The sequence below is a fragment of the Lichenostomus cassidix genome, chromosome 1 (assembly GCF_008360975.1).
Source record: "Lichenostomus cassidix isolate B80296 chromosome 1, HeHo_3.0, whole genome shotgun sequence".
NCBI classification, from domain to species: Eukaryota; Metazoa; Chordata; class Aves; order Passeriformes; family Meliphagidae; genus Lichenostomus; species Lichenostomus cassidix.
In genome coordinates, this window is record NC_139479.1 from 93,786,851 (window position 1) to 93,794,441 (window position 7,591).

A 7,591-nucleotide genomic window follows, 5' to 3' on the forward strand; every position below is an offset into this window, starting at 1 on the left:
GCAGCTTTTGTGAATGTCAGAATAAAAAAATCTGTGCCTCAACAGCATGGTGCAGAATAGGTTAAGTAAACACATTTTTGGTTATATGCGAACTCTATCAGAACAGCATCTGAGCCAGGGCTGTGCCAAACCTGCCTGCCACACTCACTGAAATAATTCATCACCCAGCTGAACTGCAGGACTATCAGGACCTTCACTACCTGACTATCCTCTATTTGTTTGAGCAGATAGAATGACCACAGAGACTGGGTGTCAGATATTGTTACACTCTCCATATTCCAATTGTTTTCTGCAACTCCAGATATTTCCCAGGGGAAGGCAACCTCCCTGTGTGCTGTCGGTGCTGTCACCTTTGTACAGCAGCAGAGCAGGAGTTGCACCTAATTAGCTGAACAAATAACAAGGATGATTTCCAGCCATCCCCCGCTTAAAAGACAATGAAGCCAGATTTCTAAATGCCATGTAAAGAGGAACGTGGCAACAGCAGTTCCAGTCACGCTTAGAGAAAGTCCATAAGCAAAGGTGAGAAACTTCAAGCATGAGAAGGCAGATCTGACCTAGCTCTCATCCACCTGCCTGAGACACCCACAGCAACAACGACAGGGAGCCTTAGACAGCAGCACAAACCAATGGCCACACAAAAAGGCAGGGACCCCGGTGGCTCTGTACTCTGCAGAGCTGGCATAGGGGGATAAGCCCCAGAAGGAGGGGAAGAAGAGAGACGTGCACAGAACAGCAGGGTCTTTTCTGAGGCTGAGCAGACAGCCCTCAATTGGCACAAGCACAGAAAGCCGAATTTATCATCCACCCACAGACTCTGGGACTGCCGGCTTGAGCACTCTCATTAGCAGCTTCAGTTCTCATAGGCAGCAAAGAGGGGTGGCATGGAGGGAGGAAGGAGGGTGAAGCAGCCTGGGAGCTGGGAGGACACAAGGACAACAAGGCAGGGTGAGTCAAGGAGCCAGTTTACCACCCCAGGACCGTGGTATTATCTCAGTGCAAATGCCAAGGAGCTACTTCTGGAGCAGGACAATCTGTCCTGTAATGACAGAGTTAATTTTAAATTGGCAGAGAGCTTCTGGGACTTTTTCACTTCCACTGTCAAATCTCTGGGGCTGGCAGTTGCTAATTACAATAATATGAGGTGACAGTCACATGAGGAGTGATGGGTGGCTGAGCAGGGCTGAAAATCCAGAAGGTCAGATCACAATGAATTATAGTGGCAGGATGCAGAAGCCCTTTCCCCAGATCTTCGCTTCCTCTCTCCCCACCTCTTCCCCCCACCATCTGCAGCATCTCAAAACCAAAACAGTAAAGAGAAATCATTCTCTTGACTAGAATGCAAAATGGATGGAGTGTGCCGGGAGCAGGGTGTCAGTGTCACTGCCTATCCAAATTCACAAAGCACACAGCCAAAAGGGACCAAGTAAGCATCTCATTTCATTTCCCACAAAACATGGGCTGCCAGACAGCACCTGACTTTAGTGACTGTTAAAACAAGATCATTATGAACTCCTAAGATTTTATTTTGACACAAAGAAGCTTACGCAAACATAGCAAAAAACTGGAATAAAGCATCACGAGCTCTGAGTGCTCCTACTTAGCATTCACTTTGCATGGGCCTGAAAGGTCAGGCAGAGATAGGGTCCTTTGCATGCAAAACTGAAATACTCCTAAGTCACATTGTCAGCTCTTTTTTCCCTTATCTAGCTCAGAAAAAAACTGGCTTTGGCTCAGCCCATTCCCATGACCAGCAAATGAATTACGGCTACTGCCATTCTCACATAAAAGATCAGTTCAGCCGTGACCTCAGACTTACCCCATGGGTCTGTGCAGAGTTATTATGAGTGATTAGTTCAGATTTTCCCCTCCAGCATTTCACAGTGATGCTATGAACTGTTGGTCACAGTCTATGCTAGAGAAAGCCATGTGAGAACTTTCCAATGATACCAAAATTCTCTGAAGGAGAAACCAACTCCCCATCCACAACAGATGGTTTCCATGACAATCATTACAGCTGACTGATCTCTTAACACTGTTCAATTGCACACCTATAGTCACACCCCTGGAAAAGGGTGGCTCATATTAAGCCCCAGGTCAGTAGTCCATGGATTTTGACAATGCAACAGCTGTCTGCTGTGAAAAGGTGTCCCCTATATTAAACTGAGATAAAAATAACCAAGCCTTACATGGAAACAAGATTTGTGTTAGACTTCAAAAATTAAAAAAATGGGACTGGTGCCTCTGTTTTATCTCTTCTCAGATTATGAAGAGTACCTCAATAATATTTTGATTGCTTTCTGTAACTTCTACTTTAAAATGTAACATTTTCCCTACCCATTTTATCATGACAGACTTCCTCAATGCTTCAAGAATCAGCTGAAGCTACACATTTTGAGGCCAAACTTAAGTTGAAAGAAGGAGAGGATAATTTATTGTATACAAAATTCCTTATGTATTAAGTTTAGTAGCAATTTCACTTAAATGTCCAGTGAGCCCACTGGAGAAAAAGTCTCTTTCTGGAGGAGTCAATAAGTTTTAGAACATTTCTTTCTCTGCTGATCTGGTGATGACTGCTCTTCCAGGAAAGCTCTCCAGCTCAATCAGGTGGGAACCAACAAGAGCACAGAGACAGCCAAGCTTGAATTAGCTCAAAGACTAAATATAAAGCTATTATATTAAAAAGAAAACAACCCCTACACACAAAGATGAGTGATGAAAAGGGGGTTCACTTACTCAGCTCATGTATAAAAAGGTCCTGGCAAATGATATCTGCAAATCTGTGAGGAGGCTCAGCACTGACTCAGCCTGAAGCATCTGGCTCTCTCCTGAATTAATGCCACCTGAATTTCCTGTAGTCTCAAGGCTTTTTTAATTTCTTTTGGCAGCTTCACCTTCAGACACTGCATCCTGACTGTCTAGGCTTAATACAGGACTGGAGCTAAAGATTTTATTTGGATTCCAAGCCTATATGCTAAAAGAGACAGTGGCAACAGCAGCTACAGCAATAAAAACAGACTTTATTAGCAAAAAGCACTAGGAAAGAGCACCTTGATTTTAGCAGTAATGGAAAAGTACCATGCCCTGTCCTGTCATTTGAAACTGTAATGGCAAACACTCATCAACTTGGCTTTTCCTCATTGTAAGGATCCTGGAAGGGTCACTGTAATCACAACAACTTCAGGTGTTGAATTTATTAACATAAATGGTAAGAGTTACCACAACAGCTTGAGGAGCAGAGTGAAGAGGAGCAGTTACACCTCTGCTCTGACAAAAGCCTGAATTTGATTTGGGTTAAACCATAGAGGAGGTCTACAATTTTAGTGGGTCTGAACAACAACAACAACAACAACAACAACAACAATGAAAAAAGCATCAATTTCTGTTCATAAATTGTTCATGACTTCTTAGAATATGTACACAATAGTCAAGTTACTGAGTTCCTCATGCCCATAATTGAAGAATGTCTGTATCAGAACTGGTTAAATATCCCTTAGTAAATCTATTTGAAATTACTTCTGGGGAGACATCTGTGAAGTCTATAATGATGGCACTTGGTTCCTGGGTTATTTAACACCAGAATGTTCTGAGTAGCTATTCTACGATGTCTACATAAACCCTCCTGTTGATAAGGATACCTCCCCTTGAAAAATTCAGCTCTTTTCCTGTCTCTAATTCTTCCCTACTCAAAGATTTATGTAAGCAGGGGAAGGTTTGTCACAAAGTTTTCTTACTGTTGCTTTGGAGCAGTTTTTGGGGGTAATCTGATATTACAAGGATGATCAATCTATGAAACAGTTGTCTACTGTTACTTGAAAATTGAGTTTTCAAAATAATAGATCTCAGACTCATAGAAGGGAAAGAGTTATCATGGCATCTAGAGGTTTTCCTGACCAGGAAACTTTGTTTCAGTTGTTTCTTTACTAATATTTCAGTGCAACTTTCTTACCCTTTCCTCAGAGACTTTGTGACTTAAGTTTTGCTTTTCCTGTTTTCTTCTATTACTTAATCCATAATTTAATACTACACATGCAGGCAGGAAGCTATTACAAAAGCAATTCAAAGGCTTATGTTAACTTGGAAAAATAGCACTGCAGCTAGCATTCTTTTTTTCTCCACAGCAATATTCTAGGTGGTATCATATCAGAATTTTCCACAGCTACTTCCAAGGAGAAAACAGCTGTACAATATCCTCCAGTATCACAGGATCTTAAGTAGTAGCTTCTCTTTTACGTGGAAAGAGCTACACAAAGTAGAAGCTGAACCAGCATCTCTGTAGGGAAGTAGCAGGAAGAAAAGGTTGGGAAAACGTGTGCTTTTCCAGGACTGGAGTAGGATTTTAAACTCCAGTCTAGATGTTGGAGTTTAAAATCTCTTTCTAACCCTGAGGTACTGGTGGACATTGGGCAGGCCACTAGACCTACTGTGTAAAGGGTTTTAACCTTTCCTATTTTTCAAAAGGGTGGATCAAAAGACTTAATAAAAATACTTTGAGAACATTAAGTGAATGGAGCTACACAAAATATCATTTATAGTAAGAAAACTTGGAAATTAACTCCAGCCTTCACCATATAAATTACTCTGAAAGAAGATAGTATAACTGAGCTAAAAAGTTGGGTAGGATATATCTTTACCCCTTATGAAGCAGTCTGTCAGCAGCTTTGTCCTCCACAATCCCAAGGCCTGTGTGATCTCATTTCAAAAACATAATAAAGGCACCCCCAATTCTCAAACTTTTAATATAACTGACAATGTAGGAAACTTATATATATGTTAAAAAAAAAAAACCACAAAAACCATGCTGCAGAGATGACAGGAAAAGTAATCTGTAATTGAATTCAATTTACAGCTCCCAGATCATGCAGCCTCCCTGACTCATCCAAGCCACTCTGCTTTATCAGAACTGCCAGCACCACACTGACACAGTGTGCAATAAAATATGGAAAATATGTTCACAGTGTGTGACCTCAATGATGCTATGAGCTGTCATGAAAAACACTTTCTTCTCCCAGTGAAATGCCATGATGTGGTTCATTAGCTTGGAAGCAGACATACATTGCTGCTGCTACTGGCACTGCTTCTGCCATACCTGCTTTGTGCACAGAGGACTTCAGGGCTCAGGATAGACACACTCAGCCTCCTTCAGCAGCCCAAAATGTAAAGCTTCACTTCTGGGTAGAGTTCTGACTAATATGAGATGGAATCACTCTTGTGCATCTAAAGGGTGAAGTGCTGTGAGATAACACCCTCACATGCTCCTTCTGCCCACAAAGTGGGGTAAAATCTGGCTGCCCATGAGCCAGACACAGGAACTTAAGCAGCACAGATACTCCAATACAACCACGTGAAACTACTTTCATGCAACTCAGTTTTGTAGACACAGATCTAGTTATACCTGTCACTGGCCAAGTCTGAACCCTCACTATTCTCATTGCAGCTCTAGCATCTCTGTGTTTGCCAAATAATAAACAAAGCTTTACAGTTCTTTCTCCTGTTTCAGTATAGAGCTTAGGTGCTAAAATAAAATCCATTAATCTAGCGACTGTTATTCATTAAAATAATACTTCTGCATCTGCAATTGCAGTTCAAAGCACTGAAATCCTTCTGCATTTCATGGCTGTATCATGGCATGGTAAGACAATACTGCAGCATTTCTCCTAATGGCTCCAAATCACTAATAACACCTGCAGCACTAAGTAGTGTTGCATCTAGTACCTTCAGCAGGAGTGAAACACAGATTAATTCAAGTTGGAATTATTCTCTCTGTCCTCTTTAGTCCAAACGGTGCTACAAGTTGAGCTAACTCTGTGGTTAGGCCAAGGAGGCAAGGTATCAAGAATAATCACTGTTATCTGTCACCAGTGGGCAGGACAGAAATTAAATTGTGTGCATTAAACGCAACATTTCTAAGAACTGATGAGGAATAAAATTACCAGATAATATAGATTCCCCAGCAATGAACTGATAATGAAAGATTGATCTTAGAACCTCAGATTTATTACTTCATTGACACTTTCTGCTTTTCCAAAGATTGCATATGCAAGGCATGCAGCTGACATTTTTAAAGTCAAATTAAAGGGTAGGTAATTTCAGAGAGGGACTGATTTTTAAATATCGGTGTTTTCTTGTAGTGCAAACTGTGGCTGAAGACAACCAAAGACACCAAGCTGCAGTTTATTTTGCAGCTCTTCTAGCCACTGGCTTTTGAACTGTTGTGCTTGATTCTTTGACCAGACCAGAATAAGGCTGGTCAGGACATGTCTAAACTGCCACAGCTGCTACAGCGAGTTGTTGTTTCACATCTGCTGTGTTCACTGTCTTCCCTTTCCCCCCAGCCAAGCCACTTCTTGATCACAGTGCAGCATGAAAGTGTCACTGTACCCACTAACTGGGATTAGGCAGGGTAAACTGTATATAAGATGTGAAAACAGACACCTCAAAGTTTCACATGCATGTCGAAGGTAGGCAAAAGACTGCCTCCTCTCCACAGAGCCTTTCTTCCACATTCTCCTCCCCTCTTGCCCACAATTTTGTGGGTTATGTAAGAACTTTGTTACAAGGAATGGTGCTTATAAAGGGTTATGTGAGGTGAGGACCATATGTATATGATAATGTGGTTTTTCCTGCTAAAACTTCTTCCAGAATGCCTCTTAGGCACACACAGCAGTGTGCAGTACTCCCTGATGTGACTACATGTTTAAGGAAGTAAGAGGGGAAAAAACACACTATTGAGTTAGCTGAAAAACTCATGGGAGGTTGTGCAGCTCATGCACTCTGGTGCTCATCAGAAAACCATGGGGGCTTTTAATCTTAAATTTCCACTCTCTTTAGACATTGGGTACCTGCATCTCCCACTGTTACCCAGAATCTAGAGAACAGCTGCAAGGAAAGGGCTCTTCTCTCCTGTCTCCATAGCTCCCTTCCCTTAGCGTCTGGGGCTGCTACAGCTGGAAGTGAGGCACTGAGCCACATCAGCAACTCCCACCCACCAGGTGCTGGTGGATCTGCACTGGCTGTGAGCATGGACAACTGAGAGGCTCCTGCACTGTTCTGGAAAAGAGCCAACTGCTACTTACGGTTTTGTCAAACGAGGCTCTGCTACAAGAAAAGCTATTAGCTAAAGGCACAAAAGCACCTGGCTGATGAGGCTGAAGGCAGTTTTGAGACCTAAGGTTTGTTGGTAAAGGCACCTGCCTCGTGGAATGCCTATGCTCCTGCAAAGAAATGACCAGGCAGGATGGGTTTGGAGATCCTTGGAGCAGAACAAGTCCACAGTTACCATCACAGGTCTTTCTGTCAGCATTAGCAACAGAATAAAAGCTCATACACCTTTTTTCTTTTTTCTGTGCATAGTCCAAATGTGGAAGAGAGGTAGCGAAAAGATTTAAAAAGAAGCTTGCAGCAAGAAACAGTCTCTGGATTTCACTAAAAAAGATGGAATCTGAACCTGGAGCTGTTCCAAGGCTCACACATTTTATCAGTACCACAACAAAAGCAACATATGCATGTATAGACTATGTTAGATAGACTTTGGACTGCCTTACTTATTAAAGCATTCTCAAGTCTCAGAGTTTTCTATGGGTCAAGTACA

The 7,591-nt window shown here is 42.1% G+C and overlaps 1 long non-coding RNA gene across 2 annotated transcripts in view; it reads right to left on the reverse strand.

Moving 5' to 3' along the window:
* LOC146445311 (uncharacterized) overlaps positions 1–7,591 on the reverse strand; it is a 273,530-nt gene that overhangs the window by 83,994 nt on the left and 181,945 nt on the right. The window lies entirely within an intron of this gene.